Genomic DNA, 24,043 nt, shown 5'->3' on the forward strand with positions numbered 1-24,043 from the left:
CAACTGCTAAGGACCCCTTTGGATCTAGGGAAGGTGGGGCTCTGGAACTCTTTTGAGTCAGAAGTTCTAGGTAATCAGCTCCAGGGCAACAGTGGGTCTGATTTTTGCTGGAGTCATCCAGTTAGCTATTCTCTTGGGATTAAAGCTCATCAAAACAGCCTTTCTTCTGCTCTCACTGGAGTTGACTCAAGGGTTGATTTCAGTATGTTTCATTTTCCTTCAAATTAAAAAAAAATGTGCCAGGGATTTTTGTTCATTTGTTTGAAATTATTTGCATTTAAATGAGTTCAAAGACAGTTTTCATTGAGAAGTTTTGGGTCTGTTACTCTTTCTGCTTAGTAATGGTGATGCACAAGGTGTGACTATGTTCTCCTATTTTTTCCTTTACATTTTTCCTGGGACTTCAAAGACCACTAAGGCATACCAACCCTTTCTCGTGCCTCTCCTCCACTTAAAACTTACATTTGTAAACTTGGAGAAGATGAACCATGGGCAAATTTAAGTTACAGGGTTTAAATCTGTTTTTCAGTGGGGGTATTTAAGACTCACTGTGTATAATCAAGAGGCTGCTGCTGATGATCATGATGTGGATGTACCTGGAATGTGAAAAAAAAAAATGAGAGGCAAAGAGCCATGGATTTAAAATAATCATTCAAGACAATAATAGAAGAGGATCACAAGCCACAGACTTGTGGTCCTCTTCTATTATTGTAGGGAGTTGGAAATTTTGGAGGAAAGAGGTGTTATTTTGTCTGTGTTCGTATTTGACCTGCATGGAGAGAAATAGAGAAAAGGGCATTTTAGATAAGGGATCTCTGGGCAAACAATTAAAAGCAAGAAAGTACCCAAATGCCAGGGAGCTGGATCTTGACTTTATCTTGCCAGAAATAAAAAAAGATGAAGTTTAGTTGTGGGGGTTGGGGGGGGCACAGATGTATGGAATGCGAATCAAAGGAATTAAATTTTTAGAACAGACTGTGAAGTGTCATTGAAAAATTTGGGTTCAGAGAGTGAAAGACTCAAAAGCATGATTCTGAATAAATCTACCAATAAAGATTAGGTTAGAAATGGAGATTAACACTTAGGAAGTACTATAATTGTCTTTTGGGGTGAGGCACTAAAGGATTTGAGGAAAGACTTTGTAATTTTGAGGAGAAAGGAGTGATCGATTAACAGTCATTTATCCTTTTTTTTAAGTAAATAAAGCAGCATATGTGTGGCACTCTAAAAGGGGTTTTCCATATTACCTGCTTCTATTACAACTCTATCTATGAAGGTAGGCACTAGTAGTGGTAAACTTTAGTTGATAGCCAGGCCTATCTGCCAAGTCCAATCCTTTCTTAATTCCCTTGCTCTGACTTAAAGCATTGGAAAAGAGGGCAGAGAAACTTTTTATTCTTCATTGATTTGTTATATACTCCTTTCTTAGGAATTATTAAGTGGATCCAAATTAGGTCTATATTCATGCATATTTTCATATATAATAACATGTATATTAGTACACTTGAGGCTCAGTTTGAGGCGTGTTTTATATTAGCCTTCAGTCACAGCATTTGAGAAAAACGTCAGTTGACAAATTTGGGTCATTAATATATTTTATATCAATTGAGAAAAAATAAGAGTACATTTCTTACAAAATAGTAATTTTAGTATATAAGAAATGAAATCAGTGTCCTAGTTGTCTAGAATAAAAGTTATAGGATGAAACTGGAAAGCTTAGAAAAGAAGAATTTTGATTAACTTTTTTATTCATTGAAAGTTAGCTAGAAAATTTATAATGTTTGTAAATCATTGCAAAAATGTCAGTGACTTTCTTGATAGAGTAATGTTAATGGGAGGATGATCTTCTTCATCACTGTAATGACCAGTTTAAAAATTATACTACATAAAAGAGTTTGGAGATTTGAAGCAGTAGGTCCTGACATTCAGTGAACTGCCCACTGTCCATGCAAACAAACTCCACCACTTACTACCCCCCTCCCCCCAAAAAAAATCTGGGAGGTTTTTTTTTTGTTTTTTTTTCCAGTTGATATTAGCTTATCATTATAATTTGTCACTTGTTCCAAAAAGGAGTTTCCACTATAATTGAGGAATGTCTATTAGTTGTGTTCTGGTGGTATTTCAGATTGCTGTTTCTTCATCAAATTGTGCTAAGTGGAGGTCTTTTCTGTGGGAACATTTTTTTAATTCTAATTTTTATTTCTCTTTGTACAACCTGCATTTCTCTTAGCAAAAATAGTTTTAGTTTTACCAACAAGAAGCAGCTGTCTGAAATATGTTCATTGACTCAGCTGAGTGTCTGCAGTTGTCCAACAAAAGTTTTTGATTTGGGAAGTAAAGAAATAAAAATAAGCATTCTGATTTGATTTTGGCTGATGTAATAAGAACTTCCGTCTGCAACTCGAAGTCTTAAAATCCACATGGAGTGTAGTTGAAATTTTGAGAGACTTGAGCCTAACCACAACTGAGACTGTGGTAACTATTTCTTCTAAATTAATTCCTTTCTCTTCAAAGGAAAACATGGAATCTTCATCTCAAGAATGACCTGGCAAGGGATACATTTCAATATTATTTAAAAGATGAAAATAATTGTAATTTTATGTGTGTGGTATTTGTTGAAAAGCGATGAATGCTTTAGTTCAATGAGAAAAATTAGTCCAAAAATGAAATGGACAAAGCTAGAAGAGTATTGAGAAGGATGTCCCAAGAGACTTTTAGAAACTATAAAGTTGAGTGCAGTGATATAAAACTATTCACACCTTATATTAGATCCACATAGGACTGCAAACTGTCTCCTTAAGAGACTGTTGCTATAAGTATTTAGGGGGGGAAAAGAGTGTTGATAAGTTTCTGGCATAACTAAAAATTCACAATGGAAGAATGTATTAGAAGAATAAATTTTATTGTACTTGAAATCCAGGTTAATTTTATGATTCTGTTTTCTGAAATCCTTTGCTTGCAAATCATGTATCTGCAAAGGTTGTACTTGTGACGATGGTTCTTCACTGGTACATAGAGGAAGATTAATATGGTTGGGAAAAGTACTAAGCACCAAATTATGACTGTAGATAAAACTCATTGTCAAAACTTGGTGAATTGGAAATACTACCTCATGTTTGATGACTTTCAGCTGAAATGTAATCTTATATCTGAAATATTAAGAATTAGAGCAGATGTCTTAGAGTCACTTGTGTGGGACTTTAGAGACCACTTCACCTTAGCTCCCTAAGTGTAAAGTAAGTATATTTATGTATTCTTATATGTCTTAGCTCAGGTTATTTGAGGAAGATTGTTCTTATTCTTAAATCACAATTTGAAAAGTAAGTATTAGGAGGATTTGACCTATTAGTAGAAAGGTCCTGGCTACTTTCTGGACGTATAATACAAAGAGGTATTTTAAGTGAAAGGAGATTTAGGATAATATATGACTGCAGTTTTCAAGCTGTTGAATGTGGCATTTTGTTTAATGAACCTAAGTTGGAAATATTTTGTAGTCTAGGTAGAAACTTCATGGAAGGTTTTCAGTGTTTTTTAATCTATAGTGTGCTGTATTGTCACCAGTTCTAAAGACAGCATCGCCTGAATACAGTATAAGGTGAGAATTATTTACAGGTTGAAGTTGGGGCTGTTACAAAAAAGAAGCTGGAGCAGAGGAAGAATATATAAGGTGGACAGAAGTAGGTTTACAGTTTTGAGCAAGCGAAACAGTTTTTATTCTTGTATTATCATTTATCAATTACTGCATTATTTATTTGTATTACAACTGTAAATCTTTCTTTGTCCACCCCTGTATAGACTATGATATATTTTTTTTTATTAAGTACTGTAGCCTGTTGAAATAGGGTATGGCGAGTTAAACTTTCTGTGAAAACTTTCTGGGATGTCGATGATGAATTTTCTCATAGATCTGAATGCATTCTTACTTCCCAGTATTGTTTTCCCTTCCTACTATATTGTTTTGCCTTTTTTTCAAGGTGGCTGGAAAGGCAGTAGATGCTCAGTACATTTATTTTGAATGTGGGCTGTTGGTTATTGTAATAAAGTGAAGTTAATGACAAATTTTAATGAAGCCAATTTTAATGAAACAAAATATTTATACCTAGCTGTAACACTTGGAACAAGTTCTGAGACCTTGAGCAAATTTTTTGATTTGTACCTGAATTTGTCATTCTTTCAGTGAGAGAGTTAAATTGGGTAATCTTTAAAGTTCGTTTTTAACTCTATAAAATCTGTAACTTAGAATGAAGAATAAAGTAGGAATTCAAAATAAGTATGAGTGTTCCTGTGTCAAGTTAGATGAGGCTGATAAGAGGAGTTCCACATTCAGTAAGTTTTTAGCAGAATTTTGATGAGGAAAAAAACATTTTGGTGGGGAAAATAATCCTTAGAGTAGAAATGGTACAAGGAGTTGTATAGTAGCAAAACCTTTTGTGGGATGCAATGGCAAAGAGACTGTTTTGATAGAACAGAGTTTTTTTCTTGAGGTAAGATAGTGAGTTTTCATATTCTGTGTCTAAAAGCTCAATTTCTGATAAAGTGGCCATTTGAAATATTTTAAAGAAAGGTTTATTCTACGTTTTTCTAAACCACAGTACCTACCTACCCCTGCCCCCCCTGGACCACAGGAATCACATCGTTCATTTCCTCTTTGACTGACTTGTACAGTTTCCTCACAAAATTAAGACTGTAGCCCAAGTTAAAAAATTGGCTGTTGAAGAATGAGAATACTACTGATAAAGATCAAAGTGTATCTAAACCCTTTATAATAAGATTTTCTTTTTTACAAATTGCTCTTGATAAGAGAACAGATTATTAGTAAGACCATTTAAAATTTTTTTCTTAAAAAAATTCTTATTTTTAAAAAAAATTCTAAAAAAATATCTTATTCAGGATAGTATTTGTTTACTATAAGCTCTTTAAAAATTAGCATATCACATTACAGAATTCAAAAAAATTAATAAACCTATTTTTTAGAAATATATTTTCTAATATTTAAACATGTACTTTTCTTCATTTGGTAGTTTTTCTTTATCTGAAAGGCTCATAGAATAGTTTGTATAAAAGAGGGGCTGTCTTCATTGGTAGTCTTCAAGTATTTAATTTATGCTGGAGAAATGAATTGCTTTTTACAGAGCAGTGTGGCCACAAATGTAAAGTTAATTATTCTCCCTTTCAAAAAAAATGCATTCAAATTTACATGTGATGTAATTTGACCAAAACTATTACTACTCATGATGACTTTTTAAGAGAAAAGAGCCTATAAGCAAATCATCTGTTGTAATGTCTTAAAAGTTTGAAATAAATGTTACAGGAGACTGAAAATGAGGCATTCACATGTAAATGTCTTGGAAAATTCTCAGCCTGTGTAAGTGGTATTTAAAACTGAGCTTATTGATTCTACTTATCCTTTTAATAAGTTCCAGTAATACCTTTGCTCCAGAAAGGTATATGTGAATGTTCTTTCAGACATACACATTGTGTAATTCCTAAACCATTGTCTCACTACTCTTTTAATTTTTCATAAATTATTCCAAACTTATAATAATAACATAAAAAATCTCCTTTGTAATTATTTTAAAGTTATTTCATTTTGTAAAGTTTCAGACTGGAAACCTTTGCACTAGTAATAACTTTGGGACTCGTGACATTTAGCCAGATGACTAATCCCAGTGTATATAGCTGCCAAGTAAAGGGAAGACATTGAGGCGTGTGATGCATAGAATTGCTTTGACTCACTGTGTCCGCTGGCAGCTCTTGTGGCCTGGCGGCAGCAATACCAAATCTGCACTTACAAGTTTGAAAGCTGCTTTCTTAGGCTCCCACAGCAGTTTTTCTAGAGGAGGAGCCAAATAAGATGTCTATAGAGACTTTCTCAAAGGCAATTCACTTATAACCTACAAAGAACCCTTTTTAGATTTGGTACCATCACTACACTCCTCAGACTTCTGCCAAAGCCTTTGCTAAAGAAGTTGTGTTAGGGACAGGCCTGATAAGTTTTGTTGTGTTGAAATCTGTTGTAGTCTTTTCAAGAAATATACCCTTAGAATAATTTAGAGCTGAAGGGGCCTCTCCAGGACCACATGGAAGGAACCAGAGATTCTCAGAGTTTAGGTGATTTAGCAAAGTTGGTATTTGATCCAAGTTTTCAGATTTTCACTTATCTGTATATTTACTGTGTCAGGTATATGGTCCTATGAGTAATAAGAAATACATAGTAAAATATTAACAAAAAGGACACTTAATACTGTAGCTTAAAAGTAAAATAGAAGTGTCAGTTGCCTGAAATCTCACAGGAAGACATAGATGGATAAAGGTGTCAGACTTTGAACTTTGGAACTGAATCAGGGCCAAAAGAATGTGTGCTGCGTACATATTTACTCTGTGAGATAAAGGTAAAGGATGAGAGGTAAAGGATGTCAGTTTTGAGGTAAATAAAAGGTTTTCTTCTCAAACGCTAAAGGTTGGTTCATGTATTGTTTATCAGCCATCACATTTTTGAGTTCCTCCTGTTTAGAAACCAGTGCCTCCTCAACTAACACAAACTTACTGGCGGGAAGCAGAAACATCGTCTTCTGCTCCTCTCAGTAACTAGTGATGGTTCCTACTTTAGTAACTGCTGGGTTTTTGTTCCCTGGTCTCTCCGTCCCCTGCTTGAAGTCGCTGATGTGAATTACTCCATAGAAGCTGCTTTGCCCCAGCCTTGCTATTTTTTTCTTGGAGGATTGTGAAGAAACTCAGTTTTTAACGCCCTTCCATGCACACCTAGACAGTAGTTATCACAGAGGCCTTTTAGATTAAAAATGCAAGCTTGTACCCAGAATTGAATGGAAAAATTCATTTCTTTGTGGAGAAAGAATAAAATGGCAGTATGATATAGTGGAAAGAGTTCTAATTTTATGGTCAAGTGATCTGAATCTTAACTCTTCAGTTAATTAGTTTGATGACTGTAAGCTAACCTTTGACCTCTATGAGTCTCCCTCCAAGGACTAGATTTGTAGTTCCTAACAATTCTATAAAATGAGCATTTAATTTTTAGAAGAGTAGCTCCTTAAACAGAAAATACTCAAACATGACACCCAAGAAGAGCTGTAAAACATGTGAAATTTTCCCAAGGAAGCCAAAGACAACAGGTTGCAAACAACTTTTTTCCAAAGTGAAAACTTCCATCAGTGAGTTTGGATGCGCTGCAAATAAATTGATCATTTCTGTTTAGCAATGTAATATTTAAGTAATTAGAAGCTTTTTAAAAAATAGGTTATTTTTTATTGTATTTTTCTTCTATCATTTATCCTCCTTATACCCTCTTTCACCTCCAACCACCCGCCTCTCCCGTGCCCTGCAATCACCACACTTTGTCCATGTCCATGATAGATAATTCTAAGTTTTAAAAGTATATTTTATAGAGTGCTTCTGAAGGCAAAATACTGAGGCTGTCAGTAGGAAAATTTAGGTAGATGTGGATATCATCTGAGTCTAGCTCTGAACTTTTCATCTGAATGATCACAGACTAAAACTATCAATATCTAGTTGTATATCTCAGCCTTTTATTTTGCCTTGATTATATAATTGTCCCACTTTAATTCTATTCATTAATTTCAGTTTAATTGGCCATAACTTGTGTGATTGCCACCCTGAATGGGAAAGGAGAGCCTTTGCAGCTTACACATGTAGGGACATGGTGCTACTTTAAAGGCTTTGCTGGTAACACTACTGATTTCCAATTACCAGATGTTGCTGACTTAGACCAAGGGAATTTGTTTTCATATAACTTATAGTGCAATGGTAGTAGTAGTTACTATCCTGATGATAACAATGCTAATCTTTTATTAATATCAACTGAAATGGATAACAAAAGCACATTTGTTAAATTGGATCTTCTAACTTTTGCATGCTGTTATTATAGATTCTGGATCACTTAGTAGGTCATTGGAGCTACCACTGTCGTGGTGGCAGAGGCCCAACCTGAGATTTAAAATAATATTATTAGTCAGAGGTGTTTTTTTTGTTTTGTTTTGTTTTTTTTAATGATATGTTGTCCACCAGATCAGTAATTCGTAAGGACATCCTAGAAGGGATAGTTGTTTCCTCATACAGAGTAGCTATTTATTTTTATTGAGATACATTGACACGTAACAGTATATTAGTTTCAGGTTTACTACATAATGATTTGATACTTGTATAATTGCCACATGCTCACCACAATAGGTCTAGTTAACAGCCGTCACCACACACAGTTAGAAATTTTTTCTTGTGATGAAAACTTTTAAAATCTCTACTCTTTTAACAACTTCCAAATATATAGTACAGTAGTATTGGCTAGAGTTACCATGCTGTATATTATGTCCTCGGGATGTATTTACTTATTTTTTAACTAGAAGTTTGTGCCCTTCCACTACCCAGAGTAGCTGTTCTAAAAATTGTTTGATAAGTTAAATGTAAACAGAGAAACTTGATAAAAACTTCCACTAGGTGTCACTTCAAAATTGTGTTTAGAATCAGCCCTGCAGCGTTCTTGACTAGAGGGTATAATTGAAACACAAAGTGTCTTTCCCCTGAAGGTGGGGTGCTTGTTCACGACCATCTGGACTCATAGAAACTTGAAAATAGTTTTAAAGTGAAAAGTGTCTATCAGACATTTTGTTGTATCACCCACGCATTGCAAGGTATGTTTTTACAACATCCCTGACATGTTCTCAAATACAGCTTGACATTGTATTCATAACATTGGAAAGCCTGCTTTCCTAACTATTTAATTTTATAGGAATATGGCAAGTATTAAAAAATGGTCCTTTGTTAGAATACCCACCAGTTACAAAATAATGTTTTCTGGCAAGTGTAGGACACTGAGCTTGTAACAGATGAAAGGTTCCAAAGTACTTTTTGAGTTAAGATTCTAAGAATCACTTTCCTGATCATGTGGAGGATTTTTAGTATTTGATTTTTTTACAAATAGTTAAATAATTAACAGTGCATACAAATTTATGAATGATCTGTTTAGTATCTATTTAGCCAGTTAGTATTTTTAAAAGCTTACTGTTTATGAAATCTTACTCCAATGTTTTCTTACATTTTTGTTTTTGAATTACTTGTTTTAAGTTAAAGTTACAAGATAAAGTTAGCAAAAAGAAGGAAAATGCACCCATAATCCTGTCATACAGAGAGAAAATGTAAACATTCTAGCATTCATTCTTCCAGGCATTTTTCCTTATCTATGCTTACACAGTACATATTTACATATCTTTTATCAAAAACAAATCATAATCATATGTAACTTGCCCTTTTTTTCACTCAATAGTTTATCTCACACATGTATTCATGTCAATGAAAGTGTTTATATGTAATTCTTATTACTACAAATGTTTTTTTTAACCGATCTCCCACCATTTATATTTAGGCTTCCCCTCTTTTTTTTCCTACTCATGGAATTTCAAAATGCAGAGATTGTCTTTTACTTGTAATGTTTACTAATGACAGTACTGGATTATAGAAGCATGGATCAAAGTAGCACAGCATCTGTTTATAGTCAGTTCTCAATAATGTTGAATAAATTTGTTACTTTTTGGCTTTGTGACATAATGATTAGTAGTTGTTAATTGTAGTTTATTTCAAGTTGATGTGAATGTTTATATTCTGTGATTAATCATAACAATAATGATGATAGCAAACCCTCATATACATTTACTTTGTGAAAGGTACATACACACTTACTATGTGCAAGGCAGTACTCTAGGCAGTTTATGTATATATAAACAAATTGGTTTAATTTAATCTTCACAGTGTGGTAGGTACAATTATCGTCCCCCTTTTTATAGATAAGGTTGCCAAAGCACAGAGAGGTTACACTTGCCTCAGGTCACACAGGTAATCTGTTCTTTCAGGTTTATAAATCCAGGAAAAAACAGGAGGGTCCACACAGTTAACCAGCATGGCAAACTGCATGAAGCACTAGATATAGTCCAAGTCGAGTCAAACAGATGGTGTTGGATTTCAAAGCTATAGTAATGGCCTTCATTTAAAGATTATGGATTTATGTGGTTCCTTTGAAAATGGTGTCATTGTCATCAGATTTCTTACAGCCATGCTACATGGCAAATACCTTATTTTGTGAAGATGATACAAAGATACACAATTTTTAACTCATGGAATATAATATAGTCCATGATATTAACAATGTACACTACCCATAATGTAGGCTCATGGAGTTTTCTGAGCTTTGATTCAGAGCAGGGTATGTCCAGGTCAAACTGCTCTGAAAGTGGGAGCTGCCTGGCTCCCAGGTGCATGTGCATTTACTTAATGAACATTTATTAAAAACATTTATTAAGAACCTAATGGCACTGAACATATAAAGATAAATAAAATGTAGCCTTTTTAGAAGTGCATGTGTTGCGTGGCCAGCAGCAGTGAAAAGATCCCAATAGCAGCAGACTTCTGTGATAATGCTTGTTACTTGCTTTAGGATTGTCTTTATAAAATGGAAAATAATGAACAAAAACAAGATCTTAGTTCAGTCTAGACTTTGTCTTTTCTCCAAATCTGTAAAAGCTCCTCTCACCATGATGGCACACGCCCAGAATTTCTCCATGAAGAGTTAGTCATTAAAAATTACTCTTCATCAAAGCCATTTTTAAAATATGTGTTAATATATTATTTTATTTAATGCTCCTTATGACATTGGAACAGCCCAATCTGTAACAGCCTGGGAGGATTCAGAGCTGGCCTTTTAAAGCAGAAAGTCTGATAGCAAGGAACTGCTCAAGAAAGTAGAGTCAGAGTTCCAGGGATCAAGAAAGACTGGGAGGAGGAAGTGTATAGCCCATGAGTGTTACTGTGGCTAGAAGGCAGTCAGACACTAACAAGTGAGTCTCATTTTTGGATGAGGGAGGGTCAAAGAGGCCAAGCCTTGTTTGTTGGCCACACGGGGCTCGTTGGCTTTTAGAACGTCTGGAGAAGTTGTTTGCAGAACAGAGTTAAAAGGTAGCATAAATGAACACATCTGGCTTCCCAGTGTTAACTCATTTACCATATCAAGGAGTGTTTCTTCCCAAGGCAAATATGCCGAAATAGGACCAAGAAGTTCAAGTGGCAGTAGACATGCAAAAAGCAAGGGTGAAGTGGTTTCCAATTAGAATGAGAATGTTGACTGGCTTGACTCTGTGACAGAGCCAAATTATGAAAGCAGAAGGACTTGTCATAGTTGACAAGACAAAAAGAGGCTGAGCTTTGAATCAGAAACCACTAAGAGTACATGATTTGTGTAATATTTATAGGAGGCCATTTATGATTCTATTAAGTTACTAGGTCTTGCTATGCCAGGTGCAAATAGGTCTCTTCAGATGTTGATTGGTCCTATAGGACCCACTGCACATGTAGGTAAGGCAGCACTTGTGTTTCAGCTTCCACACTGAGTGATCATTCATTTCTTATAATGAAAAGAAAGTACAGATTTACAGTTCCAGATAACCTTTCATTAATTGAACAGTTTGGATTTTTGCTGCTCTTCTCTTCTGAAACATTTAGAATTACACCTTATAGTTCAGAAATGCCTTCACTTGCCTTGCTTGGCTAACCAGAAGACCCTAAACTTGCAAAAATATTATTTCCCACTGAGTTTTGGAGTGAGCATTTTTATGTGTGTTGTGCTATCGTAGCTTAGCACAGAGGGTGTATTCACTCCCTTACTGTGATGCTTTTTATTTATTTTTAATTTTTTATTGTATTTTTTCTATTACCCATTATACCCCCCTGTAATTACCACACTTGTCCATTTCCATGAGTCTGTTTCCCTTTACTAGATTCCTCTACCCTCTAATCCCCCTACCCGACTCCAGAGCTGTCAGCCTGCTCTCTATCTATGAGTTTGTCTCTATTTTGCATATTAGTTCAATTTGTTCATTAGATTCCACATATGAGTGAAATCATGAGATTTGTCTTTCTCTGACTATGTCACTTAGCATAATGTTCTCCAGATCCATCCATGCTGTCACAAAGGGTAAAATTTTCTTCTCTTATACAGATGAGTAGAATTCCACTGTGTAAATGTCCCACAGTTGTTTCATCCACTTATCTACTGATGGACACTTGGGCTGCTTTCATAACTTGGTGATTGTAAATAACATAGCAATGAACATAGGGGTGCATATAGTCTTTCAAATTAGTGTTCCAAGTTTCTTTGGATAAATTCCCAGAAGTGGAATCAGTGTGTCATAAGGCAGTTCCATTTTTAATTTTTCAAGGTTTCTCCATACTGCTTTCCTCAGTGGCTGCAATCTGCATTCCCACCAACAGTGCAGAAGGGTTCCCCTTTCTCCACATCCTTGCCAGCACTTGTTATTTGTTGGTTTATTGATGACAATTCTGACAGGCGTTAGATGGTTTCTCATTGTGGTTTTAACTTGTGTTTTTCTGATGATTAGTGACATTGAGCATCTTGTCATATGTCTGTCTATTGGCCATCTGTATGTTGTCTTTGGAAAAGTGTCTTTTCAGATCTTCTCACTTTTTTTTAAGTTGGATTGTTTGTTTTTGTTGTTGTTGACTTTTATAAGTGCTTTATAAATTTTGGATATTAACCCCTTTTCAGAGGTATCAGTAAATATGTTCTCCCATTCAGTTGATTGTCTTTTTATTTTATTGATGGTTTCCTTTGCTGTGCAAATCTTTTTAGTTTAATGAAGTCTCAGTTGTTTATTTTTTCTTTTGTCTCCTTTGCCTGAGGAGATGTATAAGAAAAAAATACTGCTACCAGCAATGTCCAAGATTTTGCTGCCTAAGTTTTCTTCTAGGATTTTTATCGTTTCAGGTGTAACATTTAAGTCTTTAATCCATTTTGAATTTATTCTTGTGTGTGGTGTAAAAGGTGGTCTGGTTTCATTTTTCTGCATGTATCTGTCCAAATTTCCCTGTGATGCTTTTTAAAGTAACTGAACAGTATAAGTGTAATGGTAGTGTGAATAAATAATGCTTTAGAAACCTGTTTTACCATGATTAAACCAATTTAGATAGCTCATATGTAATCAACACAAATATACACAAAAATGTTAACTGACTTAGAAGTTTTATGTCATCACAGTTGTAAATAAGGTCACAGAAAATATTCAAGCTGACCCAAGGATACCTTAGCAATATAGTGTTGGTGAGCCTTGCACATTCCTGAAATTGTGAGGGGTGAGGTGGTTGAGGTGACTGTGGTGTTACTATAAGTATTGAAAAAAAAGCCCTGTGAAGCTTGTATTGTAGGAGATTATTAAGTCTTCAAAATGTGAATTTTTATATGTTGGTTTATTTAGAGCAGTGTCTGAAGTAGGGGGGTCATATGAATCCTCAGGGAATGTTTGAAACTTTGTGGGAAATTTTGTGTTGGAGGCTGCTACTGCCTGGAACTGGGGGTGGAGGTGAAAGGACGCCGAAGGAGCTGAGATGGATGTTGACTTAACAGTGAGTGAAACAGTATCGCCTCAGAAAGAATTGTCCCTCCCAAAATGCCAAAAGCATCCTCACTAAGAAATGCTGATTTAGAATACAGGATATTCCTATAAATTAAGCTGAACTAGTTAAGTAATTAGAAGTTCCTGCCCTTTGGACTCCAAGGATACATGCCACATACATAAAGGATAAGGAAGATGGTACTATAATCTTGTAGAAGTCTTGTGTATTTCTACACTTAATATTTTATTAAAGTAAATTATCTTATGGATCATTTTGCTGAGTTGCTTACCTGAAGGTAAATTTTATTTCCCAGTCTCAGAGTAAAACTAGCTAGCAACAGCGAGGGCTGCAGATACAAGAAATCAGTCAAGATCATGGAGAAGGCTGTAACTACAGCCACACCTACAGCATGCATTCAGCAGCTACTGATAATGTAATCAAAGACAAAATTGACATGCATTCAGCGTTCTTCATAGGAGTGCAGTGAAATAAAGTCCAAAGAATAATTTGTAGGTGGAAAAAATCAGGGTTTTTTTTCTAAGTGTACTATAGGTAAAACTAATTATGCTCCTTTTTTAAAGGCAGATGGTGAAACGTGGTTGGGGATAAGTGGAGTTGAAGGAAGAGTAAAAGATTTAAGCTGTTGGAACCCTTTTAAGAAACATTTACTAGTTTCCTTTCAATGTTTTACATTGCTGAGATTACAGATAACTCATTGTGATTTCTTGAGCTATCTCTGACTTTTGTCTCCAAGTTTAGTTATTCCTGGGACAGATCATTCATTCATCTTTTATTGAACGCAGTCTTTATAATACAATATGTATGCTTCAGTCAAGTGTGGAAGACAAACATGAAAATATCTGTCCAAGGTGATAATCTCACTGTGACTGTGTGAATAAAATACTCTGGGGTCCCGGGGACACTCTAGCTAATTAACTCTGATCACAGTACGGAAATCACTGAAGTTCCATGGAAATGAGACAGAACAATGTTTCTATACTCCCACTAGAGCCAGAGCACTGACTAATAAGCTGGGATGAGTACGATATAAAGACAATGGAGTTTTTAAATTCACTCTTATTTAGCATATAATATGTAGAGAGTCTGCTTTATTTCTGTGTATATAGTGAAGTATATGTGTCCCTTCTTAGTATTCAAACTATAAAACCTCCCACAGTAATTGAATTTCAGAGTACAGGTGCATTTGCTGTAGTTGCAGTCATTGTGTAGTAAAACCATTGATTCTGAGCAAGTGTGAAAAGTTGTCACATGGTCACAGACAGGATCAGGGGAGAAAACAACTTTCCACTGCAGCATATTGATTTGCTACCTCAGAAGTCTGCTACTTTGTTCTTTATTAAATTACGCTTAAAATATTTGATTTTAAATAACTTACTGCCGTTCTTTTTTGCTTAAAATTTGTTTAAAATAATAAACGTCAGAAACTCTTAAAAAGCATGAGGACAAAAATGGAAGTTGCCCTCAATGCATATTCTACTCCATATCCATTGTGAGCATTTTGGTGTTACCCTTCCCATGTTTTTTCTAGGCATAGATAGACTTATACAGTCTGTTTTCTTCTAAATCAGAATCATGGAGTATACACGCTGTTGCAAGTGCATTGAAGAAAAACATTTTAATTTGTGGATTTTACAGTCTCATGCTTGTGCCCTCTCTTGTTAGAGCTTTCTTCCTATTTTAGTGTTTTATTTGTATTTCACAAAGATGGTAAGATTCAGTATTTGATATGCTGGGGAGTTGTACATTTTAGAAATCTATATTTCTTTATGTGTTTTCTATATATATGTACAATTGCTACCATTTGATAAAGGATGGGAGGTGAAGTTTTCTTTTTCAAGGAAAAGAAAATAGTTATTTGCCAGAGAGGAAAAACTTCACAGTATTATAAGGATCTATTTATGATAATACTTGCCTGATGCTGAACAGATACGGTGACACTTGGATTATTATTCTTTAATTCTGTTTCCTAGGACTGTACTGCAGATGTTGCGAGATACTGTGTTCACATGCTTAGGTGGTCAATGCTCCTTTTGAAGTTGAACTGTCAGGTTGTCAGTGAAGAATCTAGTGAATGCTGACTTCATAGATGAGTTTCAAAAGTTAGATTTGGCTTTCAGGGTCATGTTCCACTAAAACCAACTTTTATGAGAGCATGAAATATTTTACCATCCCAGTACAGATAGTTGTCTAATCTCTATCAATCTATCAGCTCTGAGGGGGGGGGGGAGAGACTGTACACGTACTTGCATGTAACTTAAAAAACATAGTTGTTTTCCATGGAAGGTGTTCTTTTCCTTATTTCCCAGAAAGATTCTCTTGTTGTAATGTGGGCCCTTAGCTATGATTACGAATCCTCCTTGGTGCTTCTCTCAACTAACTGAGCTTTAAGGACTACTGGTTATCAAAGATATAAGAGCTTCCACCATAATTTTACTATGTCAGTGTCCCTTGTTTCTACCTTGTCTTAAAAGACCCACAAACAATAGCTGTTGAAGTTAAGACAATATTTTTGAATAAATGATATAATGCTGTGGTATTTATCTTCTCTTAATTGTTTAAAATGGACCATGGAGACACTAGAGATATTTTCATTGTTTTAAAATAGGCTTACTTCATTATTGAAGCTACATGTTATCATTAGACTTTTTTTTTTGCTGTAATATAAAATGTGAGAGGTCGAGAATAGATTTTGTTTTTAAATATGAAACTTAAACTCTAAGTTACTCAAAATTTTTCTCATGGTTGCAGTATGTTTTACTGAGATAATAGTCCTTATCTGGGGAGATGTGGAATGATTCTCCAGGACTGTCTGACATCACACAGAAGGAATTGAGAGAGCTGCCAGGTGGTCACATGGATGCTGTTCCTAGGACAAGTTCTCCTATCGTCATAGCAGGCAGAAATATCCCAAGCAGCAGCACTGGTGAAGCATAAGGCAGCCACTTCTCAACAACTAAAAGCTAATAATCCACATGATTGAATTTCAGGGAACATTTTTGCCGTAGTTGGGAGTGGGTGCCTAACTGAACCATCAATGTCAGCTATGAGCAATGAGAAAAATGCTCTTCTAAGATCAAAGGTACATAACTGTATTTGGAATTTGTTCAAGAATAGTGATTTTGCAATTATAAATATAGTTTTAACTGTGGTATTTTGTTATCTGTCTTCAAAGGAGAACTGCTTGCTGGTAGGCCACTTCCTGCCTTTCATCTCTTATGGACAGAGCAATCTCCTCAAAAAAAAAAAAAAAAAGAAAAAGCAGCACCATATTAGGGATGGTTCTTTTTTGAGTTGTTTTAAAATATGGGCAAATGAATTCAGTATATTAGAAAGTAAATTCAGCTTCTGTGGCAATGCAGTTCTAATTTTTGGATGACTTTCAGATAATTTCCTGCCAGATCAGTAGCAGAGGTTAGTGGTATAATCTGTAGGGACACTGGAGGATGGAAAAGAAGAATTTAGAAGCTTTAGGAGTCAGGACCTTATACAGACCGACAGGAGGCTGCCAGCATGGAGAAGCAAGTTGAAAAAAATAGGGAACCTGCCCTGGCTGGTGTGGCTCAGTGAACTGAGTGCTGGCTTGCAAACCCAAAGGTTGCAGGTTCGATTCCTGGTCAGGGCGCATGCCTGGGTTGCAGGTCAATGTTTCTCTCCCTCTCTTTCTCCTTCCCTCCCCCTATCTCTAAAAATAAATAAAATCTTAAAAAAAAATTAGGAAACCCTTCTGACAGGAAACAGTATTTGACAGTAAAGAGACTGATTTGTCAGTTTAGAAAGATTCTTGTTCTTGGAATCAGCCTAGAGCTATCTTGCTCTGCTTAACCATAGGGTATTTACTGGTAATCAGATGCTTCCTAAAGAATGTTGAGGGCAGTAATTTGGGGCCACATTAGGCTAGTTGCAAAGCCACACTTGAACAACCTAACTAAACAAGGTGATTTTTCTAAATGAAATTGAGGAAAGAAAAGGAGGGAAACTCATTCAAGATTGAGCTCATCAAAATTTGCTGAAAATTACATGTGAGAGATACACTATTCCCTTTCTTTCTCAGCCTTCATATTTCTTTATCAGCTCTCACCAGTGATGCATCTGTGAGAGAGTTAATGCAGGTTATCCTGCCAGTAGTAATGGACTCTGATTTCTCCTCTGATTGCTTACTCTGCTGGAAGTAATGCCTTATAGAAGTTCTCTGTGCCCTACAGCATTTTGACTAATGCTGTGCTCAGGGCCAAAGTCCCAATAACCATAGACTCTTTCATTAAACTTTTCTGATTTTTGTCTTTATTGATTTTTATTCTTAAAACAGTACAGGATTTTGCTCTCCTACATTATGTGGCCTCAAGGGTTTTTGTTGGTATACTTTTTCTTTGAGACATTTCATTCTTTCAAATAGCAAGAATCCTGGAAAATTATAAATTGCCCTGAAAATAGGTCATTTATTGCCTGCTGTATTCTGCAGAGACTTTTTTCATTTGGATAAGTGAATAAAATTGCCATTTAGAAATTTCTCCTGTATTAATCCAGTTCATTTCAGAAGCTGAAAGTGACAAAGAAAGAAACCAAGAATTCTTTCTGTTACCTTATTGGAAATAAATTTGCTAACTTTTGATTTTAAAAATAGCAGTTTACCCATTTATCTTTTTTAAAGATTTTATTTATTTATTTCTAGAAAGGGGAGAATGGAGGGAGAAAGAGAGGTGGAGAAACATCAATGTGAGAGAGAGAAACATCGATCAGTTGCCTCTCTCCCATGCCTCACCAGGGACTGAACCTGCTACTCAGGCATGTGCCCCGACTGGGAATCAAACTGGTGACCCTTCCCTTTGTGGGACAATGCCCAACCAACTGAGCCACACCAGTAAGGGCCTCATTTGTCTTAATAATAATACATCTTCAAAGTAATCTCAGGTTTGTAATTTAGTAAAAGAAAAAGAAAACAGTAACAACAACAGTAACCATTTGCTCAAAAAGGATCCAAACTTTATACCAACTCAAAGGATAAGAATATCTAGTTTTAAACTAACCTCTTCTAGACTTAGGTTTTCAGATCTATAAATTGATGGTGTTGGACTCTGATTTCTAAGATCCCTTTCAATTCTAATATTGTACAGTTTTTTAGTGAACCAAAATTTTTATGTCTCATAGAATCATATATCTAGAAATAATCATGAGAAACCTTCTGGCTTGTCTCTCCATTTTAGCTGTAGTCGAGTTCAATTTTAATATACGAATCACTATTCATGCTGCTTTTTCCCCTTTAATGTGTTCAGAAGAATGTCATCTTTTAAAAAATTATTTATTGATTTGAGAGAGAAAGAGAAACATTGATGTGTTGTTTCAGTTAGTTATACATTCATTGGTTGATTCTTGTATGTGCCCTGACCAGGGATCAAACCCACAACCTTAGCATATTGGGATGACTCTGTAACCAACTTAGCTACCCTTCCAGGGTGAATTCCATCTGTTTTGGTGTTAGACAGCTGGCCTGTAATTTTGGACTGTAATATATTTAGAGAGCATCCTAAACAGGCCTTGGGAATAATAACTGCAGAATTACAAAAGCTAGCTCTAATGGTAGTGACATAGATCCTGTTATATTTATGAATGAAATAGTTATAGCTCCTGCATCTCCTTCCCCCTGCCTCTAGTACTTGGGGCCCCTTGCTTTATTCTACCCAATATGTGGGATTTACAATAATAGAGGAGAAATTAGGATTTATGGTTCCATATAGCTGTTTGGTAGAAACAATACCTTTTAGATGAGTCTCAGAATTTTTGAAAGTTAATATAACATGGACTCTAGGATATTTGGGGAATATTAAGAGGATTAATAGGAACCTTTTTTGTTTAATCCCATTTAAAAACAAAGTGTTGCAATGGTTGCAGAGTTTACCATTTCTCCAAATGCTTCTAGAGCCACCTACACATGGACAAGAAGTACAGCTGAACCACTTGTTCAAATTCTGGTGTCCAATGTACTAATTTCCTAGCTGTGTTACCCTGGCAGGTTTCCCTCTATGCCTCAGTGGCCTTTTCTGTAAAATGTGGATAGTTATGATTTCTAATTCACAGACTCGTTTTGAGGATTAAATGAATTGATGATTATAATTACAGTAGTGCCTTGGAGTATGATTAAGTCCCGAAAGAAAAAGACAAAATATCATATTATTCTATTTTCACTATTCTCTGTGCTTTGTGATACACGAAAATTTATTTTTGATTTTCATTTTAAAATTACAGCCTTCCCTTATTTACAATAAAATGTAGTTTCCTAAATTAAAAGTAAATGTCGGCATAGCTCAGTGGATTGAGCTCGGGCTTCAAACCAAAGCATCCCAGGTTCGATTCCCAGTCAGGGCACATGCCTGGGTTGCAGGCGATGGCCCCCAGCAACCACACATTGATGTTTCTCTCTTTCTCTCCCTCTCTCTCTCTCTCTCCCTCCCTCCCTCCCTCCCTTCCCTCTCTAAAAATAAATAAATAAAATCTTTAAAAAAAGTAAATGTCTGAAGAGGAAGTATTTTTTTACATAGCATTCTTTTGACTTTGTAAATCCTTAATATAAGGTATAACATACTCAAATGTATATTATGACTGGACTTATAATGCTGTAAATTAGTGGTACATTTTAGGTAGAAAAGTCTTTTTATTATTTGGTGACAGGAAATTCCTGGACTCTGGAGCTCATCCATGGCTGCATCCTCAGTGTTGTGTGTAAGTGTAGCCATTAGTTAAAGGGTTAATGGGACAAATTGGGGCCATTAAAGTGAATAAAGAGAATTATCTGAATTCTTCCAATGGCTTTTGTAATAGTCAAGTTTCCAGGTGCCAAGAATGTCATTATTATTATTATTATTATTATTATTATTTACTATCTATTATTATTACCCACTATCTATTCCCTAATGGTTTAGTTCACATTTGTTGCACTGTTACATGCTGTATAGTTCCCAAATTGTTTTACTATTATATAGATCTTATTTCACCAGCAGGTCCTTTATTGGTACAACTTATCTTTTATATGTGTCATCTCTCTTAATGCTAGTTCATTAATCGGTCTTCAAAAGGTTGATCTGGGTTCCGGAGGCCTTTGTTGGGGAGATATGTAAGAACTGTAGGAGGAATTTGCCTATCTCTCAAGTACAGTTTTGGTAGTTGTCAAATTCAGACAGCTGAGAGAGCTCAGCAAGACTCACAGAGCCTTACTGTGCAGGTTGAGAAATGCCATAATGGGATGTAAATAATGTGTCTGACATTTGCTGTTAGATTTTTGACATGCATACAGTGACGGGATTTGTTTATTTTTCCCCTAAAATCAGGATGATCAGGCATACTTTATTCCCACCAGTTGCTTGTTTCTCATAGTCTCACCTAAACTTACTAGTATTCTCAAACAGTATGCTACTACATATTTTAAAATCCAGTAAATACTTGCACATTTGGGAGGACCTTTTTATATTAAATATGTTCTGAATTTTTGCTTGTATTTAAAAAAATATTTGTAGCAAACATAGAATATTGCGTGCTACTCTGGGGTTATGTGGCAGATTTGAAAGTTACCCCTTCCTTACATGTTGCATTGCATATGGAAGAGACAAGCTTTTGTATCTGTTAAATTGTAACCTGCCTGTTGTGTTCAGTGCCTCTCAGAATAATTAGCTGGTGATTCATATCCTCTCCATAAATAAAGCATATTTGTTTTGAAAGACAGCACTCATGGATTGTCAGTCACAAGAACTTCTGAGAGCACTTTAGGAGCTGCAGAATCAACATTTACAAAGTGCAAAATGAAGAAAGTACACCAAGTCACAGACACATATGTGTTCTTGTTCCCTGATTCCCTGCCTCCCCCAATGTATTCAGTATGACTAAATCCATAGGAAGGACTATTTTGAAATAGGAATGGAAATTTGGAAATCCTCTGGCTAAAGTAAATGCTTAAAGACAAATTAAATGGTAAAATAGGATTACTTTCCCTTCTAAAATAAATGTATTGATTAAAAACTAAAGTCAGTAATAGTTACAAGGGAAAACGTATCATGTTTTGAGATTAGTGTTTAGAACCTTTAGGCTGAGTCCCTGATTTGCAAATTAATGGCATTCGAAAGATTACATAAATGTCTCTGAGGGTTCTCTCATTCAGCTATAAAATGGGCATAATTAGATCCACTTCAAGGATTGTGTAATAGTAAATCAATGTATGTAGTGTATATACGTTAATTTGAGTAAAGGCTTTTTAAGTTATAAAATGGTACATAATTGGGACGTTGCAGTTAAGGTAGTCCAGGAGGTTTTAATAGCAGTCCTGATTTTTCTTATTATAGAAAATAATATTATATAGTGTTTCATTATAAAAATTAAAACTATCTTAACTGTGTCATCAAAATAACTTCCATCTTTGAAAAAGAAAGTGAAAGAAAAAATAGTGTGGGCATATGGGTAGCACTGTAGTCCCCGCTGTTGATTGTCTTTTGCCCACTAATTCTTGTGGCCAAATCAGTGTGTGTTTAAGTGAGAGTACTCCCTCATGCCTCCTTTAAGTAATGCCATTCTATAAGTATGGAAAGACTGCAAACTACTTTGATATAGATACTCACTGCAAAATACTTTCGAGATTTTATGTAGAAAAGAACTGAATTAATCAGAAATTGTCTTGGAAGAGTTAAGATTCTTACCTAGGGGGAAAATGGTACTAAATTTGAAAATACCTGGGTTTAATTCAGCTTGGATGATTGCTTCTCCCTAAAATCAGTGGACACAATGATGGAGAAGAGCTTCTTAAGTGATTTTCCAGGTTTATTTATAATTCTTTATAAAGGGACTTTTGTTTTCTTTATATTGTAAAGCATCATTTTAACCTTTGTATTTAAATAAAATGCTAGAAGATAAACATCACCCCAGCAGAGGGAGTAGATTTATGTAAATTAGGCTGTAAGAAAAATACTCCCAGAGGCCTCAAGCATATACCTCTGATATTGTGCATCAAGAGGAAGGAGGGTTGGATCAGGATCACATTGAAACATCTAGCTGCTTATATTCTCTCTTTGGTTGTTTTTAAAGGAAAAAGGGGCAAGCAAATACTATGCAAATAGGAATTGTTTTTTGGTTAATTATTTGAAATGAAGAACTTTTTAAAACAGATGCTATAAATTTAATACATTGAGTAAATAAAAACAAGCTTTCAGTACTTTGGCACTGTGATTAAAGCTCATTGAGCCCAAACATCTGAAAGGAAAATGCAAGGAAGGGTTGGGGATCTGAACAGGCACGGTTCTGAATCTGGTCGGCAAATAAGGACTTTGGTATCATGTGTATTAAATAAGAAAATGGGAGTTATATCTAAGCAAAACAAAATGTCACTGAGTGTGAAGCAGGTATAAAACAAATGATTTTTTTTGCTTAACTCTAGTTAAATAGAAAATACAAATTATCATTGCTTGCTACGCATTCTAATTAATTTCCTTGGCAAATGTGCAGTCTGACATAAAACCATTAAATTCATGTATTTTCCAGCACCATTAAAATGTATATTATATTCAAGGCAGTGTTCTAAGCCCTTGGGACTACAAAGATAAGCAACATCCTATCTTCATGTAATATGTTGTCTAGTAAATGATGAGTTAACTCAGTTCTAGTGACCACAAAGTAAAGTAGTGGGCATTAAAGAAGCTTAGGGTAAGTTACTTAATAACTATAACTACTAAAATAAATATTGATTTTCCTGGGAAAATAAAGATTTTTGTTTTGCAACCATTAAGACGGAGAGATTTTGCTTTAAGTGAACTAAATTTGCCCTAACTTAAATTATTTGCCATTTTTTTAGATTAAAGAATAGCAGTTTAGGAAAAAGAGATTCATTCTAACACAAGAGATTATAGATTGTTGTTTCTTAACTGAACCATCTTTGTATTTTTTTTTAAGTTACAGAAATTAGGAAGATCAAAGACATCCAGACCTTTTTTATTTCTTTAGACTTAATCCTAAATTGTATAAATGAAAAAAATGAAAAACTTGGATTATTTTAGATGAGGTTTAATAGATTTACTTCTTAAAATGTGCATGATCACTCCTAAAATTTAAAGGGTTTTATGTAAACTGGTACACAGAAGATCAAATAATCAGTGTTCAGTGATGGGTACAGGAGAAGAAAGAGTGATAATTATTATTTTTTTAATGTAATGTTTACTATATGTTTTCATTACCATTTAGTTCCCTTATACTCCCCTCCCCCCAGCAATCACCACACTGTTGTCCATGTCCATACATCCTCTCTTCTTTTTGCTCAATTCCTCTAGCCCCTAACCTACCCCCTCCACTAGCTTTCATCTTGGTCTCCATCTATGAGTCCATTCCCATTTTCTTTGTTAGTTCAGTTTGTTCATTAGATTCTACATATCAGTGAAATCATATGGTATTTGTCTTTCTCTGCTTATTTCACTTAGCATAATGATCTCCAGATCCATCCATGCTGTAGCACAGGGCAACATTTTCTTTCTTTCTTTTTTTTTTTTTTTATGGCTGAATAGTATTCTATTGTGTAAATGTGCCATGGTTGTTTTATAGGGGTGGATATTTTTCTGGTTTGGTCACAATT

General features: G+C 35.1%; 1 protein-coding gene and 1 long non-coding RNA gene across 17 annotated transcripts in view; one reads left to right on the top strand and one right to left on the bottom strand.

The window, feature by feature from the left end:
- BBX (BBX high mobility group box domain containing) overlaps window positions 1–24,043 on the top strand; it is a 263,476-nt gene that overhangs the window by 135,647 nt on the left and 103,786 nt on the right. The gene's annotated exons all lie outside the window — the stretch shown is intronic.
- On the bottom strand, window positions 13,967–17,995 carry LOC118498888. The gene is made up of 2 exons (XR_004901376.1): window positions 17,170–17,995; window positions 13,967–16,990 (listed from the first exon to the last, which is right to left on the bottom strand). It is a non-coding gene; the product is annotated as an uncharacterized LOC118498888 (long non-coding RNA).

This window comes from Phyllostomus discolor, chromosome 2 (assembly GCF_004126475.2).
Source record: "Phyllostomus discolor isolate MPI-MPIP mPhyDis1 chromosome 2, mPhyDis1.pri.v3, whole genome shotgun sequence".
Taxonomy (NCBI): domain Eukaryota; kingdom Metazoa; phylum Chordata; class Mammalia; order Chiroptera; family Phyllostomidae; genus Phyllostomus; species Phyllostomus discolor.